The sequence below is a fragment of the Marmota monax genome, unplaced genomic scaffold (genome assembly GCF_021218885.2).
Source record: "Marmota monax isolate L192 unplaced genomic scaffold, Marmota_monax_Labrador192_F-V1.1 WCK01_AAM20220418_F8-fsc00079, whole genome shotgun sequence".
Classification (NCBI taxonomy): domain Eukaryota; kingdom Metazoa; phylum Chordata; class Mammalia; order Rodentia; family Sciuridae; genus Marmota; species Marmota monax.
In genome coordinates, this window is record NW_026694099.1 from 1,601,134 (window position 1) to 1,616,858 (window position 15,725).

At 45.6% G+C, this 15,725-nt stretch overlaps 2 protein-coding genes across 3 annotated transcripts in view; one reads left to right on the forward strand and one right to left on the reverse strand.

Moving 5' to 3' along the window:
- Thtpa (thiamine triphosphatase) overlaps positions 1-15,725 on the forward strand; it is a 48,595-nt gene that overhangs the window by 23,236 nt on the left and 9,634 nt on the right. The window lies entirely within an intron of this gene.
- Zfhx2 (zinc finger homeobox 2) overlaps positions 1-15,725 on the reverse strand; it is a 32,101-nt gene that overhangs the window by 15,806 nt on the left and 570 nt on the right. The gene's annotated exons all lie outside the window — the stretch shown is intronic.

Genomic DNA, 15,725 nt, shown 5'->3' on the forward strand with positions numbered 1-15,725 from the left:
CCTTGCTCTAGCCCACTGGCCTTTTCGTTTTGGCCTTTCTGTTACTCAAACATGCCAAGTTCATTCCCACCTTGGGGCTCTTGCCCAAGTGTTTAGTCCCCCTGGAAAACTCTCCCCGCACAGCTTGCACAGTTTAACACCTTGACATTCAGTTCTCTGCTTAATATCCTCCAGCAGGCCTGCCCTCTCTACAGAGCTAAAACAGCCCCCAGGGTTACTTTCTTCAGAGTTTTTCTGCCACCTGACATTTCCTGGCTTACTTATCTCCTCCCAGTAGAAGGTAAGTTGCATGTCAGCAGGGTCTCCCTTGTTCTAGCTGTTCTATTACTAGTACAGAGAATGGTGCCTGTCTGTGTTTTTTTTTTTTTTTTCCTCCAGTACTGGAGATTGAATCCAGGGGGCATTTTATCACTGAGCTATACCCCCAATCCCTCCCTTTTAAATTTTTTTTTATTTTGAGACAGGTTCTCACTAAATTACTTAGGGCCTCACTAAGTTGCCAAGGCTGGCTTTGAACTTGTGATCCTCCTGCCTCAGCCTCCAGGTAGCTGTGTGCCACCACACCCAACTAGCCAGTGTCTTTTGAATGAATGAACTTTGGAGAAGACCCTTAGATTTTCCAAGCCCTGAAGAGATAAATTTCCTAAATCAAGGTTTTCTTGCCAGAAACAGGCTGCAATTGCACACAGGCATTGTGCTGCTCTCTGATGATTTCAGATCCATCTCTGGTCAGGAATAGGTGGGAGTTTCCCTGTCCAACTGAAGGACAACTCCTATGTTACTCCCTCTCTGAAGAGATGAAAAATAATACGTCATAGAAATGTTTCTAAAAGCTATTAAAGTACATGTACCATGGTCCTGGCACTATGCTAAATGCTTTTCAGGTAGCCCATTTAATCTCATAGCAGCTTGATGGTCACCAGGCTCCAAGGTGATAAAACTAGAAAAGGATATAAGACAGGCAAAATGTGCCTCCAAAGAACTAGAAATCAGGAATCCTCAGCTGCCTTTAGCTTACTAGGCCCATCAACACTCCCAACATTTAAACCATGATCTTCCCCTCAAATTGACTAACCTTTCATACCTCTTCCATCCCTTACTTCACCGTGTCCCAAGCACCCATCTACATCTGGTCCCACTATCCCTATCAGCAGATCTCTAATTATTACATTTCTAACACTCAGGCCATATGTTTCAGGGAGGGCTTAAGAAGGATGACCCTTTTCCTTGGGCCACCTCTAACCCTCACCTCCAAATTCCTAGATTTGAATATCTTTGGTCTGGCCCCATCCAGCTAGCAGACCCCAATTCTCACTTCATTCCTCTTCCAAAGGGGATCCAGCCAGGCGTGAAGTCAGAGCCATTAAGGAGCTGGAGAGGGGCTGGATTAGCATGCTAATGAAAATGCAAATCAGTACCTGGGAAAGGGGTGAAGGGGAAGGGAGGGGGCCAGTGTTAGAAAGCCAAAACACAAGTGAAGGGATTGGACTGAAGGGAGTAGATTCCTATATAAGCCAAAAGTTGTTGGAGGTTCTTTCTACATATCCTTGATCGGGGTGGAGAGGGGGATAGTGTGCTGGCTTGTAAGGATCTGACATGCGCATCAACCCCAACTGCTGGGCTCTACCACCCTTTATTACTCCACCAGGTAGGAAGAGCCAAGCCCCCTGCTGCTGAGGGCAGAGTGTGGTGGGTGCTATCTTCCAGCTGGTCCAACCAAAGGAACCTTCTTGCCCACTCTGATGGCTCCTTCCTGGCCCAGTCTTACAATTCTGCATCACAGCTCAGAGGAGACCTAAGTAGACCAAAACCCCAGATCCCATGGGTATTCCAAGCCTCATTCTCCTAAGAGTCTAGTTCTCAGGCCTGGAAAAAGTGCTGATTCTTGGCTGGAAACCAAGGGAGCTAAGCTTCCAGCTAGCTTGTGGGTGATACCCAGATCTACCCAGGGTAGGTTGACAGCTGTTTAAAATTGCAAATCCTTTCCCCCACCTCCCAATCTACCCCTCCTCCTCATCAGGAAAGAATTTCAATTGCAAATTTGTCTCTGCCTCAGTGCATCGCCCGAGCCCCGCCACTGCCACCAACTCCCCCTATCCCTTTCTTCTCAGTGCTTCTCTCATCACCCACTATTTATTACAAACCTCTAGCTGCAGGGTTTTTTTTGTTTGTTTGTTTTTCAGTTTTCTTCCTCCTTCTATTTACCTCCTCCTCCATCTTTTCTTCCTTCCCTCTCTGAATCTCCATGTCCCTTCCTTTGCCTTTCCTACCTGGACTTGGAGATGACACAGAAAGACAGGCCTAAAAGTCATCTCTACCAGCCTACCATCTCCAGGCTGAGATTCTTGTTCACCCTCGGACCTTCCTTTAGGTCCTGCCTTGCATAAGTGCACCTTTTCTCCCCTGGGACATGTCTCAGATGTTAGTAAAAGACAACCGGCACAGGTCCTGGCATTCCTGCCTTGGAAGGAGGAAGCAGGCAGGTTTGGAAGAGTGGAAGTAGGGGACAGCCCAAAGGAAAGACCTGAGTAGAGGAGAGGGCTGGGGGCCTCTGTGGAAGAAAGGGGTTAGGGGAGCTGAGCAGGCAGTGGCAGCAGTGTGATTAGAGTGGAGATTGATGTGAAGGGGCGCCACAGCCGGCAGAGAGAGTCAATAAAACGAGAGGATCACATTAGAGGCGACAGAGAGAGCTTTAAATTACAAGGCTGCTGCCACTGAGGGGGATGGGAGGAGTGAGGCCTGGAGCCTAGGGAGGGTGGAGAGTTCTGAGGGTGTAGTTGTCCCCAGAGATGAATCTGCTAGCTCCAAAATGGCCCTGGTCTCCAATGCTCCCTTGCATTCCATCCTCCCTCTCTAACACTTCATTTTCTCAGAGGGTGAGGTGGGGAGGGAGGGGGAGATGAGAGAAACACAAAAGAATTTTTTTCTTTTTCGGTGTTGCCTTCTTTCTCCTTCCACACCTGAATTATTGGTTATTCCTCAGAGTAGGGAAGGATGGAAGTTACTTTCATAGCTCAGCAGGAGTTAATGCTCTACAAACAAATGGAGGTAATTATTAAACTGCAAGAGGTGGGTGGAGATTCAGTACTTAGAAAAGGAAGACACCAGGGAGTCAGGACGCAGCAAGACATAACATAGGTCAGAGAGCGACAGACGTCTTGACACCGAGACTGAAAAGAGCAGGCAGGCTTGGACGTGAAATTGCAGAAACAAGTTGAAAGCTTATAAGGCAGGCTCTGAGCCCCAGCAAGACGAGAAAACAAGTGCTATTTAACCAGAATCATGGGGGCAAAGGAAAGACCAACAAATAGTCTGAAAAAGGAGAGAATTTGCCCCTCCCTGACAAGGAGCCCCAGGGCAGGTGCTGTGGCTGGCTGGTTAAAGTGAAGGGAAATGGACCAGGGGCACTTCTATGAATGTGCAGCAAGACCAGGACTCCCTGCCCTACCTAACACCCACCAGGAGAAGGAAAAAAACACTACTGCTCCCTGGTGGTTATAGAGAGAACATAACTGGGAAGAGGGTAAGCCAGTTGGAGGCCATACTGGCTTTCTCCTGTCCAATTCCTCTCCAAAAAACACAAAGCAAAATCCATCTCTCCTTTCCTCCAAAACCAGCTAACTACAGGGCAAAAGGTTTTGCATCCAAGTCTATTAGAAGGCAGCAACACATTTGCTTAAAATTTGCATATGATAATTTCTACTTCATAACCTTCCAAAGGTTTTTTGCCTTCCATTTTTCTTTTAAAAAAATACCTTTATTTTATTTATTTATTTTTATGTGGTGCTGAGGAGCAAACCCACTGCCTCACTCGTGCTAGTTGAGCACTCTACCGCTGAGCCACAACCCCAGCCCCTGCCTTCCACTTTTCTAATGGTTTGACCAACTTGTCCCTACTCCGAGCCAGTTTGTAAGACTTTTTCTTTCTTTCTTCTTTCCTTCTGCAAGCTTGCCTAGCATTGCTGTCTTCACTTTCATTTTGCCCTTGCCTTTCTGCCCTTTTTGTCTCAACCTGTTGCTTTCAAGAGGAAGCCACCATGGAGAGAAAAGAGAGAGACAGACGGAATAAATGTGCCTATCTAATGGGGATTAATGGAATAAACAGCAAATAAACTAGTTGAGCTTTCTTTTTCTTTCTTTTTTTGATGGTAGTGGGGAATACAACTCAGGGCCACATGCATGCTAGGCAAGCACTCTCCCACTGAGCTACATCTCTAGCTCCCAGTTTCATTTATTTATTTATTTGCAGTACTGGGGATTTAACCCAGGGTTAACTCATCCTTTTTAAATTTTTAAACAGAGTCTAAGTTGCCCAGGCTGGTCTTGAATTTGGGATCCTCCTATCTTTGTCTCCTGCATAATCTCCAGAGTGGCTGGGATTACAGGCATGTGCCACCATACCTGCTCCCGAGAATCAAGCCCAGTGCCTCACACATGCTAGGCAAGCACTCTACCACTGAGCTACAGCCCCAGCCCCAGCCCCATGAGCTTTCTTTCTTTTTTTTTTTTTTTAATATTTATTTTTTAGTTGTAGTTGGACACAATACCTTTGTTTCAATTATTTATTTTTATGTGGTGTTGAGGATCAAACCCAGGGTCCCGCACGTGCGAGGCGAGCGCTCTACCGCTAAGCTTTATTTCTTAAGAAGTAGAAGAGGGGCTGGGGTTGTGGTAGAGCGCTTGCCCAGCATGTGTGAGGCACTGGGTTCGATTCTCAGCACCACATACAAATAAATAAAAATAAAGGTCCACTGATAACCAAAAAATATATATTAAAAAATTTTTTTTAAAAAAAGATAGTAGAAGAATATGGACCTTGGATCCATGCAGACCCAGGTTCCATCCCAGCTCTACCATTCACTAGCTGTCAACTTTGGAAGTTACCTCAGTTACCTATCTAGAAAAATGGGAATAATAATACCTTTCTTCCTCAGTTGTCCATACCAGAATAAATAACATGTGAAAAGTGCATATATTGGGCATCAGTGAAGTGGGTTATTTTCCTCTTCTCCTAGCTGGCTGGCTTCTTCTCTGGAGTGGGGCAAGGTATTTGCACAGAGGCTGTTGCCCACCCCCCACCTTTTCTGGGTACTAGGAAATGAACTTAGAGGTGCTATACCATTGAGCTACATCCCCAGCCCTTTTTATTTTTTATTTTCACACAGGGTCATGCTAAGTTGCTTGGAGTCTCACTAAGTAGCCAAGGCTGGTCTCGAACTTGAGAGCCTCCAAGTCATTGGGATTACAGGCATGTGCCACTTTGTCCATTTCTTGATGAACCAAACCATCCTCTGATCTCTGCCCTTTTCAACTGAGGGCAGAATAATAGGTACACAGGATTTAAATCTAGTCTTTCCAGCAGCAGAATTCATGTAATTATTGGTTCCTGGGCTGAAAGACACCCAAAAGAGTGGAAGCTTTGTTCAGGCTCACACTTGAACTGGGTGTAGCAGCAGCTAATGCCTGGATCAAAACTATCATGAGCTGGGTATGGTGGCCCATGCCTGTAATCCCAGCACCCTGGTAGGCTGAGGCAGGAGGATTGTGAGTTTAAAGCCAGCCTCAGCAACTTAGTGAGGCCCTAAGCAATGTAGTGAGACCCTGTCTCAAAATAAAAAAAATAAAAAGGGCTGGGGATGTAGCTCAGGGGTAGAAAGCCCCAGGTTTTGATCCCCAGTACAAAAACAAATAAAAAAACTATTGTGGCTTCTCCTTGCATTTAAAACTATCATTTTTTTCTCTAAATCTTACCTTCTCTATTTAAAACAAAACAGTAATCCTACTTCTTATACTTAAGATAATAGGAGAACATGAAAAAGGCTGAGTCAATTCTCTGACTCTTCTTTTTCCCCTATCCCCCATAAATATTTAAAGAATGCTTACTTTGTATAAGATTGGTTTTGTCCAAAAGAGAGAGAGTTTGAGTATGGCAGGAAATGAAATAGACAAGCAGGAGAGGTATCACAGAAGGTAAAGAGACAGTTAAAGCAGATACCAGAAGGGAAGGAGAGATGGAAAGGTAGGGAAGTAAGGGGGGTAAAGCTGGATCTTGGTCTGAATATGTAAACATTGGATCTCTTCCAGGCCTCCCAGCTCAGGCACCAGATTGGAAGGTAGACTCTCCCCAGTTGAGAGAGACAGCAAGGAGGCTGTGTTATACTTTGCAAATGCTTAAGGTGCACATGAGGGAATCCAGTAAGATGCAAGAAAGAGGCTCAGAAGAAGACAGTGGTGGTTAGGGAGTAGACAGGTAGAAGGGAAGCAGTGGGCTGAAACCACACACAACCACTTGTGCATAGATTTGTTGAGGTGTGCTGTACCATGTGCTGCTGGTAGGGGTGGGTGTGTCCAGAAAAGGAATCTCTTGCCTAGGCATCTACCTCTGGGACTTGATGTGTTAGATGTTTTAGGACAGCAGTGTGGAGCTGCTATGTTGCACAGACCTGTGTGATCTCACAGTAAATACATTGGAGGGACTGATGTTCTACATGCCTCAGGCTTAGACAACCACATGAAGCCAGCTTGGAGCCCTTCTTCTGCACGAGCACCACAGGACAGAAGGGGTAGGGGGTTGTGTGTACCCTTGAATTCAGACTCAGGATCCTGTCTGATCCTGGCATAGGGGACCTCCATAGAAGACTTTGATATCCCTGAGCTTAGAAGAAATTGCAGGCAACTTTTCTATAATTATTTGGAATACTATTATACATGCCTCTTTCTCTGGTTCTTTGATTCCATGTGAACCTGTCTGATGCAATGAATCAATTTAAATACTATTACAACAACTACTACAGGTTGAATGTCCCTAATCTGAAAACTCAAAACCTGAACACTTGGGTTTAGGGTATAGCTCAATGGTAGAGCCCTGGCCTAGCATGTATAAGGCCCTTGTTTTGATCCTCAGCACTGCAAGGAAAAAAAGTCTCAGATTTTGGACTTTTGGATCAGCCCCAGGGTTTCATGCATGCTAGGCAGGTGATAGAGTTTACACACTCTACCACTGAATTATATCTCTAGCAATTCTTAAAATTTACTTTGAGACAGGCTCTCACTAAATTGCCCAGCCTGGTTTAAATTTGTGATCCTCCTGCCTCAGCCTCGCAAGTAGCTAGGATTATGGATGTGTGCCACTGTGCTTAGTCAAAATCTGCAACTTTTTTAGTATGAACATGGTGCCAGTGTCATAAGTAGAAAATTCCACATCTGTCTACAGTTGTAGACAAAACACAGTTGCTTCTGAAAATACATATAAAATTACTTTCAGGCCATATGTATAAGGTGTATATGAAATATAAATGAATTTCACAATGAGAATAGGGTCTCCTCCCAAAGATATCTCATTATATAATGTATACATATTACTAAATCCCAAAACCCCCAAATCCAAAACACATCTGATCTCAAGTATTTAGGATAAGGGCTACTACTGAACCTCCAGTTAGTTGTCATAATAAAATAATAGACAATTCCTTTAAATGTTTACCATGTATCATTGTGCTAAGCCCTTGACAAGCATCACATCAATAATTCTCTATTACAATCTGATGCAATACATACAGTTATTCATTTCCAGTTTACAAATGTGAAAAAAGACTAAGTGGGGCTGGGGATGTGGCTCAAGCGGTAGTGTGCTCGTCTGGCATGAGTGCGGCCCGGGTTCAATCCTCAGCACCACATACAAACAAAGATGTTGTGTCTGCTGAAAACTAAAAAATAAATATTAAAAAAAAAAAAAAGACTAAGTGGATTACATGATTTTTAAGGTCTCCCAATTAGAAAGCAGAAGTGACTTCAGAGGCTGAGGCAGGAGGATCACAAGTTGAAGGCCAGTCTTAGCAACTAAATGAAGCCCTAAGCAACTTAGTGAGACCATGTCTCAAAATAAAAATTAAAATGAAAAGGGCTGGGGCTATGATTCAATGATTAAGTGTCCCTGGTTTCAATCCCTAGTACAAAAGAAAAGGAAAGTAGAAATGAAACTGGAACTCGGGGGAGCTGGGGTTGTGGCTCAGGGGTAGAGCGCTCACCCAGCATGCGTGAGGCACTGGGTTCCATCCTCAGCACCACATAGAAATAAAATAAAGATACCGTGTCCACCAATATCTAAAAAATAAAATATTTATTTTTAAAAAATTAAAAAAAAAAAAAGAAACTGGAACTCAGGTAGGCTGAATGTACGGCCTCCGTTCTTGGGTTAATTTGTAAACTTCTGAACTCTGGCTGGTGTGCATTTTGAGTGAGATTTTTGAGTGTGTTACCCTGTCCTGTGTTTGTCACCTTGAGCATATATGCTGTCATCCTCTCTCAGCTTGAAGGTGCTGGATGCGCCATCTTCAAATTCCTTTGTTTCTTGGTATAAGGGCAGAACAAAACTAGTGCTCTGTGCAACTCCAGGGGCACCCATTCCTTTTGCAGTCTATAGAGGGCTACTGGCCCCTAGGTGGGCATGTATTTGTGGGGAGAGAGAAGAGAGACAGAGAAAGAGGGAGGAAGACCAGGTAGGGTTATTTGGATGATCAGAGTGCATCATTTGTGATAATGTCTTAAAAGCTAAAAGTCTATATGTGTACCTCATATTAGCATATGAACTTCATCAGATAAGCAGTCTGGTATTATTTAAAGACAGACTTGGGCTACATGTGGTGGTGCAGGCCTAAAATCCCAGCTACTCAGGAGGCTGAGCAGGAGGATCACAAGTTAGAAGACAGCAATGTAGCAAGACCCTACAAGACAAAAAGGTGTGGGGATGTTGCTCATTGGTAAGGACCACTGTTTTCAAGTTCCAGTACTGCAAAACACAACAAAACAAAACACAGCCTTAGCTGGGAAGGTAGCCCTGTGGTAAAATCTGTGCATAGCACTGCATTTAGGAGGCCACTTGGGTTCAATTCCTAGCACCAAAACAAACCAAAAAAATCCATAACATTTAGAGACAGACCTAGAATCAGATTTTAGTTCTATTCCTTAATATGTAAATGACCTCAGCTCATTAACCACATCCCCAGCCTCAGCCTTTTTCATTTTAATTTTTATTTTGGGACAGGGCCTCACTAAGTTGCTGAGGCTGGCCTCCAACTTGTGATCCTCCTGCCTCAGCCTTCCAAGTCACTCCCGAGTCATTAAAGCCTCAATTCAGTTTTCCATAAAGAATGGGAAATAGGGGCTGGGGATGTGGCTTAAGCTGTAGCGCGCTTGCCTGGCATGCGTGCGGCCCGGGTTCGATCCTCAGCACCACATACCAACAAAGATGTTGTGTCCGCTGAGAATTGAAAAATAAATATTAAAAAAATTCTTTAAAAAAAAAAAAAGAATGGGAAATAGTACCTGCTAGGGTTGTGTCCACTGAAACAATCATTTTGGGGAATGGCACTTTGGATGTGATCAATACATGAAAATAATTATCCATCCACATGCCTTATCTCCTGAGTTGGCGGGAATGTGTATATTTATTGCTCTTTGTGTGTTGGGGGGTGCTGATAGCCAGGGTGTACCTCTCTGTCCAAACATCTCTTTGGGGTTAGTGAAGGTGCTTGCTCTAGCTAGCCATGGAGGGCTGGTTTCCCCCAGGCTTTCTGGTCACACCTGTATGGGCTCTGTGCTTTCCATTCAGCATCAGGGTGTCCTGTGCTGTGTGTTGCTATATGCCTATATGTGCTTGGTGGCCGGCTGGCACAGGCGTGTTTGGGGTGGTGGTAATTACTGGGATGGCCCGGCCCTAATGAGTGTGATCTCGTTACACTCTCGCCGCCTCTAATGGAGCTAACCTCATTTCACAGCCATTAGAGATGGAGATGAGGCCCCGCCCACAGGCCCCACCAGCTGCAGCTTTCACAGCCTTGGCTATGTTCTCTTCCTCTGGCTCCCCACTGCTCCATTCCAGCTCTCCATCTCCCTCCAGGTTTCCCTGTTCCCCATTGTTCTTTCCCTTATCTTGTCTTTCTGCTTCTCTTTTTACCTTCTCTTTTCATGTCTCCCTTTGTCTCCTCTCTCTTCCATTCTTGGGTTCCTTTTCCCTCATTTAGCACCTTCCCCTTTCTCCCTCCACTGATTTATCCTCCACATTTCCATTTCTCCATCCTCTTTTCCACTCCCCCTCCCTGCCCTTCACTGCTGCTATCCCTCCCCTCCCCCACATTGCCCTGTCTGGCCAAAGGACAAATCTCAAGGGGAAACCAGCAAAGACAAACAAGGAGCAGTGACTTCATTATCATCATTAATTTGCCACTTCAGTTCCTCCCACAAGGGTCAAAGCCAGCACGGCTTGAACTCAGGACTGTCAGGGAGGCTGAGGCAGCAGCTTGGCTGTTCAGCTCTGTCTCACCAACCACTCCCTGCCCCCACTCCTCCTTAGCAGTCTTTATATCCCTGTGGAGGGGTCAGGCTCCCTGCTTTCTTGCCAAGTTTTTTCCTAGTCTTTTCAGCCTCCTGCCCTCCTTCATTTAATTGTGGCCATCTCTTGGGCTTCCTCCCATCTCCAAGTCACATTCCCCTCTTCTCCCTACTCCTCCCTGCCCAGTCTATTCTGAACCTTCCTTCCCTGCTCTTCTCTCTTCCTAACCTCTAGTGCATTTCTTTCTCTAAAGCACCAGGATGTATCTCTAGGTTTTGGAAACTATGCAGCCTGAAGAAGGTGAAGCTGTGGAGGCAGAAGAAAGGCATTTGTGGTCCAAGCAGGCCAGTGATACTAAACACAGGATGGAGACAACCATCAAAGAGGCAGGAGAGGTTGGAGGCGGCAGTGGCAGAAAAACCTAGACTCACACCCAAGGCCCAAGAAAATGGAATGGAAGACAGAGGCAGAGGGCTTGGGCTTCTTCCTCCCTCAAAACAAGTACTGAAAAAATTAAGGAGGGAAATGGCTCTACTCCATCAGTTCCTCTAGGGAAACAATCCAACAATCCTGTCCCACCCTCTGCCCTCCTTCAATGAAAAGCCAAATAACTGGTAATTGACTCTTGACCTTTAGCCCAAGCCCAGCCCCAAAGGGAGAGGTGGAGGTATTTGGCTGTGACTGCAAGAGGCACTGGGGAAAGGCCTACACATGAAGTAAAAATTTCCTGCCCCACCAACTTTGCACTTTAACATGCTACACAGGACGAGACGGTACATGCTGTGCCTTCTTCTCACTACAAAAGGCTATTGCATACCCTGAGCCAGTCATGTCCTGAATGCACAGGTCACCATGCACACACCATTACAGTTGATGGCCCTGCTGTGAATTCCAAGGCCTGAACTTTAGCTTTGATATAATCCCATATTGCTGCCCAAACACAGGAAGGCTCTCATTTTCGCATTTAACTTTTGGGGGGAAAATGTTGAGGGGTGCAGAACTGTCTTGGTAGGAATTAGAAAAAATTGTCTTCCTCCAGGTATACGTAGCCCCCACACCACTGGTATAGTTTGGCTACCACAGCATGGGCAGATTTCAGCCCCTTGAAATTTATCTCCAAATCTTTCACCCCTGCCTCACTGGCCTGGGGCAAAGGAGGCATGCATAAGCAGTTAGTTCCTTGGGGCTTTCCCCAGAGAGGCAAGGGGCTCTGGGAAAATGGGTGGTGGGAAGACTGAGCTGTATGAGAAGCCTGAAAAGAAAGATGGAAAAATCAATGAAATGAGTTTCTAACGGTGAGGTAAAGGACCGCTGTGTCGACAGCCTGTCGCCTGCTGCAAAATATGAGCTGCCCAAGTCTGTGGCGCTGCTGACAGTGCATATAGCCACCACTGTCCTCCTTTCAGGCACCTGCCCCTAGCCTCTTCTGCTGCCCTGGCCTTTCTTATTATAGCCAGACTCTCCCCTCTGTCTTCTTTCCCCTATTTCTTCAGGGTCTTTCTTGGCTCTTTACTGAAACAACAGGACAAGTGGGCTATAATCCCTGATGGGGTACACCTTTCTCTTCTAAGGCTTTTGTGTTTGGCTCTGATTTTGTTTTGCGAGCTGTGGTAAGTTCTGTATCTTGCCTCCCCCTCTTCTAGATGCTTCTAGATTCTATCAACAATGGCAGTCAGATGTCAAGGTGATCCTTCACAGGGTTCTTCTCAGCTTTAGTAACCCCTCCCTCCTCCTGCCTTTTGGTCCACGTGGCCAATGCTGACTTCCTTGTAAACACCTGGGTTTACAAGTTGAACAGGTGTTCAGAAAGGGTCTGGTATTGATTTGTGAATTCTTTGTGACCACTGTGCATTTGTGTGTGTATATGACTGATGCAATTATTTCATGATAGAGAATGGGGTGGGGATACTACTTTCAATTCAAATTTGTCTAAGGAAAAAACTCTGAACCTTTTCTGGATACCATCTTTTCTCTATCTTCTTCCATATTTTTGTCTTGGACTCATTTTTTCTGCCCATTATCTCTATATAGAATTCCCAGGTCAAACCTCCAAGAGTGTTTCTAACCCAGTCTCTCCTTTCTGCCTCATATTTCACTATTGCAATTTTATATTCTTCCAGTTTCTGATTTCCCAATTTTCCCATTTATGCAGACTCAGATTTAGGAGTTTGAGTGAGAACTGGGAGGGCAACTTTTAAGTCCCTATGAACATTTGCTGGATAAATATTTATTAAGCCTGTTCTGAGTAACAGACACAGCCCCTTCTCAGAATGACATTGTATCTCCCACCTGATGCTTAGTTTTTTGGCTTAAAGGGACCTTCTTTCCTTCCTCTATAGCTAAATTCCACTCTGCTCTCTAGCATTTCAGAACCCTCCCTTTTCTCTATTCAGGCATCAGTTTGTACTCTACCACAGCTCTGATCCCCTCTCTTGTGCATTTCCAGCTTTAGCTTCCATTCCTAAACCCAAAGTCAGATTCATCTGACATTTTCAACTATCCACCCTCCTCCATTTCCTTTCCTGTTCTGGAATTGCCATTTCCAGTTCTCCTCCTTCTTAGCCTGCATTTCAGTATCACCACCCTAACCCCAATGCCCCCTGTCTCCAGAGGTCCCTTGTCTTGCTTCAGTAGGCTCTAGGAAACCTCGGACACTCAAACAATAGTGGTTTGTGACAACTGTTGTTCTGAGCTACAAACGGCTCCAAGGATGCAAGATCAAACTACCAGTGCCAGGAATCCTACAGATTTGCCTCTACCCAGGGCCCCGGCCCACATATCATACAGCTCCCCAGCAAAGCAGCAAGTTGTTCCTGCATGGGTCTCAAGGTAACACAGCTCCCTCTGACATCATGGAGGGAGGAATCCTGTAAGGTTGCCAAGGCAACACCAACAATTTATGACATCAGAGGTTTGAGGTCTTTGGTTCTCAGGGGACTAGGAAGATTCAAGTTCCTTTCAGTTGAAGTAAATGGGAATTCTACTTTTTCATCTCATTGCTTGTGTTCTCCTGCCTTGAGAATGAAATGTAAAGGCCTTTGGTAGGGTAGTGAGTGATGAGGCCAATGGAATGAATGCTCACGAGGTTTTCTCTTCCTCTCTCTCCACTAGATCTCTCTGTTCTTTCAATCCCTGCCTGGGCAGCTCTCTGTTTTAGGGCCTGTGGTATTTCTGCTATCCTTTTTTTCCAAATCACCCCCTCCCCGAAGCGAACTGTTTGCATCCTTCATGCTGTGTCCTCCTTACACCAGAGGTATTTGTTTCCTTTGAGACCTCATCATCTCTTCCTTTCCCCCACCAAGCTCTGTGAAGCTCTGATCTGCTTCAGCACTCCTGCATTTGCCATCCATTTACTTTCTTTGTACCATATATTCTTTTCCCACCTCCTCCTATTCATCAATTCCTCCCTTACACCACTTTGCCATTGTATCCATTTCATATAGCTTTTTTGTTGTTCTCCTTTTTTAGGAATATTCTAAAAAGGAGATATTTTCTTCCCTCTGTGTAACTATTAACTATTTATTTCATTCTCTCAATTTGTCATTAATCACCCTTCGGTTCCTCCTCTTCCCCCCATTCCGCATAGATTTTCCTCACTTCCTTTGCACATCCCCATGTCATACATTTTTCTACCCCATGTGTTTACTGCACCAGGCCTCCCCTTCCCTTCTATAATTCTGTTCACCTCTGAAATCTTCCATATCTGCCCATATCTGCTTCCTCTTTTTACCCTCCCAAGCTCCTGAGTTCTGGAAAAACAATGATGGGCTTAAAACCAAGATAAACTACAGATCTTTTATCCACCTTTACCATTCTTTAGGTTGGATAAATCTGGTCCTTTGCATCAGATAGCTTCTCCCACAATAATAAAAACTGCCTCATAAAAAATGGTGCTGAATCCAAATAAAATAATAGTAGCGGTCCAGGAGGAAAATGAATTAAAAAGTGAAGAAAAAGCCACTAATTTCTAGAATGAACTGAGGATGGAGGCTAACCAGGCAGGGTGGAGCTTAGAGTCCTAGAGAACGTCCCCTTATGAAATCAAAGTTGACAGTTAACTGACATAATGGCACTGATTGATGAAGGGGTTATATGCCCCTGGAAGCCCATTAAATTGATTTCTTGGCCTATTTATGTGCCTTCACAAACCATATCCCCCACCTCTCCCAGCCCCTTGCTTGTGGTTTCTTCTGCTGCTGAGGTTAAATGTTGGGTAAGGGGAAAAGAGATAAAAGAAACAGTGACTAAGAGAAAAGGTAGAAAGAAGGCAGATTACTGGAACAAAGATGGTGAATAAATAAGGGAGATCATGGCATTCAAGGATAGAAAAAAAGGTATGAAATAAAATGGGGAAATGAAAAAATATATACAATGGTAAAGTGGGGGAAGGGAGAAAAATGAAGTCAGCAGGGAAGAGGTTTGTGGTGGAAAGCTCCTGGAAAGACAGATGATACACAGTGAAGACCAGATCGTGAGATCCTGATGGGGGAGACAGGCACATGGCAAAGGAGACAGTCAACAATGCTAGGAAGTTCCAAAGCTTCCCTGGTGAAGGTGGAACAGAAGGCTCTCCTGGCAATGCTGAAAGGGCACATGAGTCTGGGGGAAGACATATCTGCTCCATCCCCCTACTTTTCAGACCCCTGACCAATGACTATCATAATTCTGGTCAATAAGCTAACTCCAAAGTAGTATGAAAAGGCCACAGTCATTGAGATGGACCCTGAAGGAGAGGGTATGGAGTCCTAGACGGCAGAACAGTCAGGCAGCCAAGGCGTGACACATAGTGAAAGGGACACATAGGGAGATCACTCAGATGGGAAGGGTCACAGCAGAGACAGTGACACACAGAACTGGAGACGAATGAAGTGGGGAGACATGGTGAAGAATGGCAAAACCAAGAGGAAGGGACATATGGACAGAGATCAGGGGAACTACAGGCACAGCTGAAGCATGGCCCAGTGCTCCAAAATCATAGGGCTACTCAGACAGGGGTAGACAAGAGCTGATGTGGGGCAGGGGTAACAGGACAGACATGCTTCATCTTCAATGGGGCAGTGAGGCTTCCCCTCACCTACTCACACCTTTTCAAAAAGAAGAGCGGGGGCGGGGGGGGGGGTGCTCAACTTCAGGCAAAATGAAGACGTCCCTCCCATCTTGCACCCTAGCGCGCTAACCCATCCATCAGCCCTCCCGCCGCGGTTCCTCCCCCATCCCTCAGCCGGCGGGGGGCCGCCGAGACCCAGGCCCCTCCAGGCTGACAGCTCTGAGCCCTCGAACTCACCCGGCCTCCCCTTCCCTCCGGGAACCCCGCTCCCCGTACAGCTCGGCGCGGTCCGTCTAGGCTTTCGTTACCCTCCGTCTGTCCCGCTGGCCCCTGCTTCTCCCTCCCCAA